Raw genomic sequence first — 12,387 nt, 5'->3', positions numbered from 1 at the left:
AGGCATTTTCATTATCTTAGTTGGGAATCAGAATTCTGATGTTTTCTTCCTTTGTTATTTTTCAGATAAGGCAAAATAAAGTACTTTTACTGGCTAGAAAGAAAAGGTAGATTGTGGCCGGGTGAGATCGCTCATGCCTGTAATCCCAGCACTTTGAGAGGCTGAGGCAGGTGGATCACTTGAGGTCAGGAGTTCGGACCAGCCTGGCCAACATGGTGAAACCGTGTCTCTACCAAAAATACAAAAATTACCCGGGCGTGGTGGCGCGTGTCTGTAACCCCAGCTACTCTGGAGGCTGAGAAGGAGAACCGTCTCAACCCCGAAGGCAGAGGTTGCAGTGAGCCACACCGTACTTCAGCCTGGGTGACAGAGAGCGAGACTCTGCCTGAAAAACAAACAAAACAAAACAAAACAAAACACAGCAAAACAAAAAAAGCTAGCTTATTTTGTACTGTAATGTAAATTTTTCACATTACTATTTCCTACACACCCTGTTGGAACTGGTTAGGTGTTAGTCGTTTGAGTCCTCTGGTTGTGTGTTTTGTTTTCCCACTTCAGTATTCTCGGAAGTCTTTGGTGTGCATCATCATATTATGTGTGTTTTAGGTAACTGTGGAAATGTTCCTCATTATTTATTACATGTGCTATAAAGGAATTGACAAAGTGTTAACAAATTTTAAAGGGCATATAAAAACATACTATGTACTTTTCATTTATTGATTCAGCTAATATATATCTACTAAATAATATATACAGGTATTGTACTAGTCATTGGGGATATAGCAGTAAACAAAGCCTTTTCTGTTCTGGAGTTTATGTCAAATACAGAGTAGACAAAGAGAGAACCAGCTATTTCACGAAGTGCTGAGGAGAACTATAAAGCAAGTTAAGAGACTAAGAATGGGATGGGCACAGCTGTTTTTAGACAAGGTGGTCAGGGAAGGTCTCAGTGGGAAGGTGACATTAACATAGATCTGTGTGAAATGAGGGATGGGGGAAGGATAGGGAAGGTCTGGAATGGCTATGAGCTTGAGTCAGGGTAGGGACTGGATGGCTTCAAGTGTCTAGGTGATAAATGGTGACCTGGATGCTTGGCATATGACAGGAAATGTTCCTGCTGGCCAGTAGTAACAGTTTCTTGGAATTGGTCTCACAGGCAGTTTATTGCAGCATAAATATTACATATATATTATGTATATATTACATATACATAATATATATATATATATTGCAGCATATATATTAACAGTTATCCTGAAAAGACATTAACACACTCTTTTTACATTCAAACAGTTAATTTTTTTAGCATTTGTTGTGTGTGTGTGTGGGGGCGGCGGTTTCTCTTTCTTTAAAACTTTTCCCTTCTTTAACCTATTCTCATTCCTTGCACTGGGAGGTACCTGTGAAGTAATTAACTCTAGTAACTTCTTCTGAAGGTGGCTAACTCGTCACTCCTAGCTTGCAGTGAAGGTCATAAATTAAGGTTTTATACTTTTCCCCTCAGGCCTTTATGCTGTGTAATTTTTCTGCTTTCCTCCCACCCTCCTTCAAATCAGAACCGTCCTGAAGACCGACCTCTTTTTGGAGGAAAGATGTTTGATTACAGTGACTCATGGTGCTAGGCCTAACTCTTCTAAAGAGATGAGTTAATCCCAAGTAAATCTTTAATTGGTGAGAAGTAGGGCAAGAAGCTTCTATGTAAGAAGGACTTTTAAGAGCCCCACACTTACTTTGGGCTTTGCACTATCCTCCCGACCTTTTTAAAATCCCAAATGAAACATATGAAATATATCAGAAAAACCTGTCAGCCCTCGTCAACTCTTCATCTATCAGTCCTTCCTCCTGTCCCTTCTTTGTGCATGATACCAAAGTGGATGAGATGATGAATTAAAAGTAGTCCCTGGTTTCAATGAAGAAAGAAGCTTTATTTAAATCCTATGTAACTCCAAAAGAGTACAAACAGCCCCCAACTTACGATAGTTTGACGATTTTTTTGAATTTGCAATGGTGTGCAAATGATACTCGTTCAAGTAGAAACCATACTTTGAATACCTATACAACTATTCTGTTTTTCACTTTCAGTACAGTGTTCAATAAATCACATGAGATATTCAGTGTTTTTTTTTTGTTTGTTTGTTTGTTTGTTTTGGGGTTTTTTTTTTTTTTTTGAGACGGAGTCTTGCTCTGTCGCCCAGGCTGGAGTGCAGTGGCCGGATCTCAGCTCACTGCAAGCTCCGCCTCCGGGTTTACGCCATTCTCCTGCCTCAGCCTCCCGAGTAGCTGGGACTACAGGCGGCCGCCTCGTCGCCCGGCTAGTTTTTTGTATTTTTTAGTAGAGAAGGAGTTTCACCGTATTAGCCAGGATGGTCTCGATCTCCTGACCTCGTGATCTGCCCGTCTCGACCTCCCAAAGTGCTGGGATTACAGGCTTGAGCCACCGTGCCCGGCCCGGTGTTTTTTTTTTATAAAATAGGCTCGGTGTTAGATGATGTTGCCCAACTGTAAGCTAACGTATTTAAGGCAGGCTAGGTTAAGCTATGATGTTTGGTAGGACAGCTGTTATTAAATGCATTTTGACATAGGACATTTGGAACTCATGATGGATTTATCAGGATGTAGCTCCATCATATGTTAAGGGGCATTTGTATTTGAGACAAGAGGGACCACTTTTAGGTGCTACCCCACTTCTGAACTCTTGAACTTTTATTTGTCCCTCTCTTTTTGCAGGGTTCATATTTTGGCTTATTTTATATATATATATATATGTATATATACACACACACACATATAGATACACACACATATATATACATACATATATATATATGTCTTTTCCTTACAAGACTATAAACTCTCAGTTTTAGAGACTGGGCTCTGTTCTAGGCTCTCTACAAGGGTTGAGACAGTGCTTCAATGCTTTACTCATAGTTCTTGTGAATAAATGCATGCGGAATAAGAAAATGAATGAAATATATACCCTACACCTTGGAAGAGGGTTGATTTCTATTCAAGAGCTGTGTCACTTACTTAGTTCCATGATTTAGGCAGTACTACGTGATACTAGGAATAACCATCTGTTTCATCTTTCTCTTCTGTATAATGGGGGAAAGAGTAAAATGCCCCTATCCCAACACAGAAGACTTTACTTGAGGATCATATTGCAGAACATCTATGAAAGTACTCCAGAGTAGGTAGAGGCTGGTACACTCATAGCATTCAGTGATGCTAGTTTGTAGTAGAGCATTCCTATTTTCAAGCAGGCTAAATGGATAAGATCTGCTTGGAATTGGCCATACATGTGGAAGAGAAGGGAACAGAGAGGAAAGAAACAGCGTGGTTTTTCTTGCTGGACATCCATTTCCCTGCTCTAGCAGCAGCTTAGTGGCCTGGGACTAGGGTTGTGAACTATTGAGGCTACAAGATGTCTTCCTCTGTTGGTAGAAGAGCAAGTATAATAGAAGTCTTTTTTTTTTTTTTTTGCAATGGAGTTTTGCTCTTGTCACCCAGGCTGGAATGCAATAGCACAATCTCAACTCACTGCAACCTCCACCTCCTGGGTTCAAGCGATTCTCCTTCCCCAGCTTCCCGAGTAGCTGGGATTACAGGCACAGGCCACCACACCTGGGTAATTTTTGTATTTGTAGTAGAGATGGCGTTTCACCATGTTGGCCAGGCTGGTCTCGAACTCCTGACCTCAGGTGATGCACCCACCTAGACTCCCAAAGTGCTGAGTTTACAGGCATGAGTCACAGCGCCCGACCAGTAGAAGTCTTAATACTCCTACCAGAAGTCTCTAAGCACTTGGAGAGATAGGGACAGTGGTTATTTGGTGTTTGGTAAATATATATTGAATAAACAAATGAATGGCTCTTGGTCCTGAATTTTGTTCAGTTTTGATTAAATGTCCCAGAGTTTACTAGAATGATGGTGAAATCTCTTTTTTGGAGAAATTTTTGCCAGTGTTTTCATTTTGGTGTGGCAGGTTGAAATATATATGAAATACGCTGGGGAAATGTTTTAATTTAGCAAGGTCAGAAACTTGTCCTAAGAGGAATATATTTACTTGTTTAAGGTTGCTGTTATGTGGTGCTATTTCTGAGATATTGTATCTGCATGTTTCAGGAAAGCTGAGTCAGAGTAAAAATAACCCATATTGTTTTAGAGAGCCATTTATGTTGTATCAGCTTGATAATTTAAAATTAGCTGTGTTATCTACATTATTTCCCTTCAGATGAGCCAAGTCAGTGACATTCAGTAATGTTTTTAATTTCCTGTTATTGTTGAAAATGGGAGCAGTTTAGTTAATACATACAGGTGTTTCAGTTTTCCTTGGCAAAGGTTTGTTTAGGCTGAGCAGGGTGGCTCATGCCTGTAATCCCAGCACTTTGGGAGGCCGAGGTGGGTGGATCACAAGTTTAGTAGTTTGTGACCAGTGTGGCCAACATGGTGAAACCCTGTCTCTACTAAAAACGCAAAAATTAGCTGGGCATGGTGGTGCATGCTTATAATCCCAGCTATTCAGGAGGCTGATGCAGTAGAATCCCTTGAACCCAGGAGACAGAGGTTGCAGTAAGTTGAGATTGCGCCACCGCACTCCAGCCTGGGCGACAGAGTGAAACTCTGACTGGGAAGAGCAAAAAAAAAAAAAAGTTTGTTTAAGTGAGTGTGAATTGATACTGGCAGCTTGCCTTTTGACTCTACCTGAAGCCCCTAGATCTCTGTAAATGAAAGAAGGAAAAAGATCTTTGGAAGTTACACATTATATTTTATGTATTTTCTTTTTCTGCTATTGACTTTAAAGCTATTTAATACATACTTATCTATGATCATAACATAGTTTACTAATCCATTTTACAGATGAAATGATTACCTATTTTTCTTCTAGGGAATTACTCATTTTTTAATTGTAATTTATTAAGATAGGCAATATAACTGTTAGTGCTTGTACTTTTGATAGTTTGTTACTAGAGTTAATTTCTTCAGAATTACCTCACAGAGTAGAGGAACAAGCACAGTGAGACTTAAGCAAAATAAAACGAACAAAACTGTACTTACACATGTCATAGCCTGGTGAAAAGAAAACATAAAGAGAATGTCTGGACAGCAAACCCCCCCAAAAAAACCTCATTAAATAAGAGGAAACAATAACTGCAAATACCTTCACCTCATTGAAACTAATTGCTCTGCTTTGCCTTTTCCTTTTCCTTTTTTTGTTTTTTTTAATTAGATGGAGTCTCGCTCTGTCCCCCAGGGTAGAGTGCAGTGGCACGATCTTGGCCCGCTGCAACCTCTGCCTCCTGATTCAAGTGATTCTCCTGCCTCAGCCTCCCGAGTAGCTGGGATTACAGGCACATGCCATTACATCCAGCGAATTTTTATATTTTTAGTACAGATGGCCAGGCTGGTCTCAAACTCCTGACCTCAGGTGATCTGCACTTCTTGGCCTCCCAAAGTGCTGGGATTACAGGCATGAGCCATTGCACCCAGCCTGCCTGTTCCTTAAGTTCTCTTACAAATTAGAAATGACCTGGGGACTGATCACTTTTTTTTGTCTTCTGCAGTTAACCATGTCTTGAGGTTAATGCTTATTAGAATTTCCCTTCTGGCCAACTGTTACTGGACTTTAATTCCCATTGTCAACAACTATAAAATTGGATAAAATATGTGAAACAGTAATGTATAAAAAGGATAATATATCATGACCAAATAGTGTTTACCCCTGGAGTACAAAATTGGTTTAATATGAAACAATGCAATTCACCTTATTAATAGAGCAAAGGAGAAAAACCAAATGATTATCTTAATAGAAACAGAAAAGGCTTTGACAAAATTCAACACCTTTCATTATAAAAACTCTTAGTAAAATAGGAATAGAAGAGAATATCAACCTGATTAAGTGTATCTAGCTAAAATCATTGTTGGTGAAAAGTAGTCTTTCTTCCCTAAGCTCAGAGAAAAGGGAAGATTGTCTGCTTTCTTCACTTCTTTTCTCGTCGAACTAGAATCCCAGTAGTGCAAGAGATAAGAAGACATAAAGAAATAAAAGGTATACAGATTGGAAATTAGGATATAAACTACCTTTATGCATAGGTGACATGTTTATATCATAGAAAAACTCCTTACGAACGAACATGAAAGCTACTAGAACTAACAAGCAAGTTCTTACAATATAATGTCAACATAAAAAAGTCAATTATATTTACTAGCAATGAATACTTGGGAAAAGAATTTTAAAATCATTCGCAGTAGCCTTAAATAAATCAAATTATTTACAAATAATTACAACTAAAGTGCAAGACCTCTATGCCGAAAATGACAAAGAATATTGAGAGAAATTAAAGATTATCTAAGTAAATAGATTTACCATATCCATGGATCCGAAGTCTCAATATGTTGAATTCAAAATTCTTGTAAAATTGAGCTTAAAATTAAATCCGTAGCAATCAGAATCCCCATAGGCATTTTTTTCTTTTTTTTTCTTTGCAGAAATTGACATGCTGATTCTAAAATTAATTTGGAGGACTTCTGCTTCTATAGTGTTTCTTTTTTTTCTGAGACGTAGTCTTACTCTTGTCACCCAGGCTGGAGTGCAGAGGCACGATCTCGGCTTACCTCTGTCTCCCAGGCTCAAGCGATTATCCTGCCTCAGCCTTCTGAGTAGCTGGGACTACAGGCGTGCACCACCACTCCTGGCTAATTTTTTGTGTTTTGGTAGAGACAGAGTTTTACCATATTGCTCAGGGTGGTCTCAAACTGCCAGGCTCAAGTGATCCGCTCGCCTCAGCCTCCCAAAGTGCTGGAGTTACAGGCGTGAGCCACCACACCCGGCTGCTTCTGTAGTGGTTATTATTGGAGCTATCCTTCTGCAGAAAAAAATTACCAACTGTGGGCAAGATACAAAAACAAAAAATCCAACTACCTGGTGATACTGGGGAATGATCAAAGGCAGAAAGATTCTGGAGATGACTTTTTTGCTTGAAAGAAGGGAATGACATTGTGTGATTTTATTTTTAGGTTTCTTTTGTGTGTATGTGAGATGGAGTCTCACTCTGTTGCCCAGGCTGGAATGCAGTGGTGCAGTCTTGGCCCACTGCAACCTGTGCCTCCTGGGTTCAAGCAATTCCTATGCCTCAGTATCCTGATTAGCTGGGATTACAGGCATGCACCACTACAACCAGCTAGTTTTTGTATTTTTAGTAGAAATGGGGTTTCACCGTGTTGGCCAGGCTGGTTTTGAACTCCTGACCTCAGGTGATCCACCCGCCTCGGCCTCCTAAAACCTGGGATTACAGGCATGAGCCACTGCACCTGGCCATTTTTTGGTATTTTCTAACATATTTAGAAGGCATGCAAGGGTGAACAAGTGGTCCTATATGGTTGCAGAGTTTCTACATTTTATGTGAAGAATTACACTATTAATTTTCCACTATTATAGGTTGTGAAAAATTAAAGGTATTATTATTCTAGAGCAACCACTTAAAAATGCAAAGGCAGCTGGCTAAAAATCCAGTAAGAAATCAAAGTGGCAACCATAAAATATATTCAGATTATCTAAAAAGAAGGCAGGAAAAGCATCATAATGGAACAATAATAAAAAAGGGTAAAATGGTATATTTAAACCCAGCCATATGAATAATTACATTAAATGCTAATGGATAAATACTCCAAATAAAAGTCAAAGATTGATAATGGAATTAAAAAGCAAGACACAACTATATGCTTCCTGCAAGAGATGTACTTTAAAGAATCAGATGGGTTGATAATAAATGGATGGAAAATATTATCCCATGAAAACAGTAAGTATAACAAGGCTAGATTTGCTAAATTATTATAAAGTAAAATGGGCTTCATTACAAAAAATATTTCCAGAGACAGAGAGGACAACTTTATAATAATAAAGGGAATATTTATCAGGAAGACATAATAATTATAAATGTATATATATCTAACAATGGCTACATAGTACATGAAACAAAAATGGATAGAACTAAATTGAAAAATAGGCAATGTCACAATCTTAGTTGAATATTTTAACACCCCTCTGTCAGCAATTGTTAGAACAACTTGGCAAACAGCAAGTAAACACATAGATAAATTGGACAACGCTGTCAGCCATTTTGACTGAATTGATGTTTATGGAATACACTTGGAATACATGGTCTTTTCAAATGTATATGGTAAGTGCAGCAAGACCATATACTGCGACATAAATCTCCGTAAATGAATGAATGAATAAATTAAGAAATTGATTATATATAGTACATAGTTTTTTCTACAATTGAATTAAGTGACATAAATAACTATTGCATATCTAGAAAAACCCCAGATGTTTGTAAACCAAACAATTAAGCTGCATATTTTATCCGTGGACCACAGAAGAAAACACAGAAGAAATTTATAGGTGAAGGTCAGTCATGAAGTTAAATCATTGATCTCAATGTTACAAAATTTTCCTCCTATGTTTTCTTCAAGTAAAATTGTTATAACATTGGGTAGTGAAGAAATTTTAGCTAGGACACTAAGTGCATGAACCATAAAAGAAAAAGATTGATAAATTGGACTTTATTAACATTAAGACCTTCTGCTTTTTGAAGACAACATTAAGAAAATGAAAACACCAGCTGTAGAGTAGGAGAAAATATTTACACTGCATGTATCTCACAGAAGACTTTTACTTAGGATAAAGACCCCTTTCAACTCAATAATAATAGTAGAAACAAACCAATTAAATATGGATAAAAATATTTGGACAGACACTTGAACAAAGATATATGCATGGCCAAAAGGAGCTTGAAAGATATGTAATAACATTAGTCATCAGAGAAATGCAAATTAAAACCACAACAAGATACCACTATACATTACTGAAAAGACTTACATAACACCATGTGGGGTAGTTAGAACTCTCATACAATGCTGGTGGTAATGTAAAATGTTACAACTGCTTTGGAACATAGGTTGGCATTTTCTTATAAAATTAATCATCAATTGCTTCTCCGGGTATTTAGCCATGAGAAATGAAAGTATATGTCCTCACAAAGAGTTGTACACAAATACTCTTGGCTGTTTTATCCATAGTAGCTTAAAACTGGAAACAACCCAAATGTCCATCAACAAATGAATGATAAAGTGCCGTGTAGCCCTCTGATGAAATAATACTCAACAATAAAAAGTATGAAATACTGATAAATGCAACAGCATGGATGAATCTCAGACACATTATTGTGAGTTAAAGAAGCCAGGCTGTATGATTCCATTTAATGAAAATTCTAGAACAGCAAAACTACATTGTAATGACAGAAAGTATATCACAGATTGATTACAAAATGTTGCAAGGGAACATTTTAGGATGATGAGCAATTTCTACAATTTGATTTAATAGTGGTAATATAGGTGTATGCATTTGTCGAAACAGGTCACAATACTGAATATGGATTTTATTCATCTGTCATATACTTCACTAAAGGGAAGAATGCACATGAACAGATTTATTTAGAGCTATACTATTTAAGATTATCAATGTAGATTTGGGTTTCAATATTGATTATTCTATGCCACCAGTTTCAGAAGTACAACACAAACTATTCAATTTACCTAATTATTAAGTGCAAAAATATAGGAGAACGAATTCCCAATAGGAAATTTCTTAGTGTTCAAATTCATTATGAAGTTTACTGCTTTTTTGAGGCAAAATCAAGCTAGATTTCCCCTTATATTTTTGGAAACCTGCATGTAAAAGAAACCCCAAATTTAATGGGAGGAATATACTGTTTAGAGCTCAAGTTGGGGGTACTTTTGACCGTTTGCATCTAACACAGATTATTGATATTGAAAAAATATTTGTTGAATTGAAATTTTTTCCCCTTTGTGATTGAGGGTCGACAGAAATAACAAATAGAAAGATAGCTAGGATGAATGTAAAATCTTAAGATTTCTTAGCACATGAGATTTGCGTATAGAATATCATAGGTAATAGAAATAAAGTGAAGTATTAATATATGATTTGTAGCAACTTGTGTTACTCGATATAAAAATAGGTAATTAGTAGAATTTATTTTAAGTCTGTAAATACTGTTTTAAGTAGAATCTGTATCTGGTATGGAAAGTAAACTATTGGTCATGTGGCAAAACATTAACATTTGGGGAATTGGATGAAGGATATATACAGTAAGCCCTTGCTTAAGGTCATCATGAGTAGGTTTTTGGAAACTGACTTGAATCGAGACAGTATACAACAGGTCCTCCAGTAACATTGCTTGCTTTAACAATGATGAGGAAAAAAAACATGGTTTTGTTATAGAACATTTTGCTTAAAGTCTCCCGAATGCAGAGGTTTTTCTTTTTTGAGGAAGCCAAGGGACCTGATCTCTGGTGTCTAGCTGTCCATATGAAAATTTGCATAGCAGAGAGAATTTTAAAAGCTTAAAGGCAGAAGATCTAGAATCCCAAAATTTCTCAAGCATGCTACTAGATACTGTAGAAAAAATAAAGGCATAAAGCACGGGACTTGCCTTCATGGAATTTTTAATTTAGCCCAGGTCAGATAAATTTATGAAACTGTACTTAGCAATACTAGGCAGTTTAAACTACAAATCAATAGCACAAATAAAGATATCCCCTAGTTGCTAAGAAAGGAAGACAATATTTAGGACTGAGCAGTCAAAGAAGGCTTTGTTCACTAAGGGAGGACTTGAGTTGGAAGTTGAACAACAGATAGGGTTTAGATGGAGTGATACAGCGTAAGCAAAGGCAAGGAGATGGGAGAATGTAAGTTGTATTTGGGTCCTTTCATTGAGGGTAATAGTGAGATTTAGGGAAAAATAGATTTGAGAAAGTTTTTAAATGACCTACCTCACAAGGATAGGGGATTTGGGCTGCTCTTCCACTTCTACTGAGAATTATTTATAGATTAAACTTGGAATTTTAAACTTATTGTCATTTGGTACTGATTTCAGAAATGAATGCTCTTTTAAGTAGATAATGAAAAAGCAGGGGTAGTTCTGCTTTTTATAGTATTTCTTTGTTCCTTGCTTTGGGAGGTCAGTATGACCTGGGTGGGTATCCTTCGATTTGACTTTAGTGTAGCCAAACAATCATGCACAAGGAGAGCTCCGAGCTGGTTTTGATTTATGTATGGAAAAAGCAGCTATCTGAAAGCGCCTTCATTGTTTAAAGGAGTAGCCTTGTTGTGTGTGTGTCATCTGAAGAGATCCTAGTGACCTTTGGAAGAAGATTATTTGCAATGTGCAGTGATAAGAATGAAAAGGAAATTTGTTTTTAATAGAAACAACACTCTAAATCCTCTTTGATGGTGGTACAGAATTTTCTTTGCTACTTTTCTGGGGCATGAGGGCCCATACAGTGGGAAATTGCTTGCTGAATAAAATAATAAGTCCCTCTTATGTACATATATAGCTCGTCATCATATGAATATTTACTTTTCTTTTTTTTCTGAGACAGAGTCTCGCTCTGTTGCCCAGGCTGGAGTGCAGTGGTGCAGTCTCGGCTCACTGCAACCTCCGCCTCCCAGGTTCAAGTGATTCTCCTGCCTCAGTCTCCCAAGTAGCTGGGATTACAGGCACACGCCACCGCACCCAGCTTATTTTTGTATTTTTAGTAGAGACAAGAGTTTCACCATGTTGCCCAGGCTGGTCTTGATCTCCTGACCTCAGGTGATCAACCCACCTCAGCCTCTCAAAGTGCGAGGATTATAGGCGTGAGCCACCGCGCCCAGCCTGCATCTCTTAATCTTTAATGAATGCCCTCTTTTGTTCTCTTTTTTTTTTTGAGACAGAGTCTCGCTCTGTCGCCCAAGCTGGAGTGCAGTGGCCGGATCTCAGCTCACTGCAAGGTCCGCCTCCTGGATTCACGCCATTCTCCTGCCTCAGCCTCCCCAGTAGCTGGGACTACAGGCGCCCGCCACCTCGCCCGGCTAGTTTTTTGTACTTTTTAGTAGAGACGGGGTTTCACCGTGTTAGCCAGGATGGTCTCGATCTCCTGACCTCGTGATCCGCCCGCCTCGGCCTCCCAAAGTGCTGGGATTACAGGCTTGAGCCACCGCGCCCGGCCCCCTCTTTTGTTCTCAAAATATCCTCTTACATACCTTATCAACAATTGCTGAAGTGAATTGATTCTTTAATTTATAAAACATTATAACTATGAATAAAATAAATATTACTAAAGTTTATTTCACTATTCACAACAATCATAAAAATATTAAAAGTATATGAAAAATTATATACTTGTAAAAGGTTACTGGTTCAGTGGGTCACCTTATATAGATTTTGGTCAATGAGAGGTAAGAAATGAGAGAACTTTTCCTAAGACAGGCACACAAATGTTATCACTCATTTGTAAGTGATTTCTTTGTTTTGATGTGTAAAAGTG

At 37.9% G+C, this 12,387-nt stretch overlaps 1 protein-coding gene across 1 annotated transcript in view; it reads left to right on the top strand.

Annotated features, from left to right (window-relative positions):
• Positions 1-12,387, top strand: part of TTC27 (tetratricopeptide repeat domain 27) — a 189,665-nt gene that overhangs the window by 56,954 nt on the left and 120,324 nt on the right.

The sequence above is a fragment of the Trachypithecus francoisi genome, unplaced genomic scaffold (genome assembly GCF_009764315.1).
Source record: "Trachypithecus francoisi isolate TF-2019V2 unplaced genomic scaffold, Tfra_2.0 Lachesis_group17, whole genome shotgun sequence".
Lineage (NCBI taxonomy): Eukaryota > Metazoa > Chordata > Mammalia > Primates > Cercopithecidae > Trachypithecus > Trachypithecus francoisi.
Note: the sequence above shows the minus strand (reverse complement) of the source record. Positions and strands in the feature narration are given on the sequence as shown.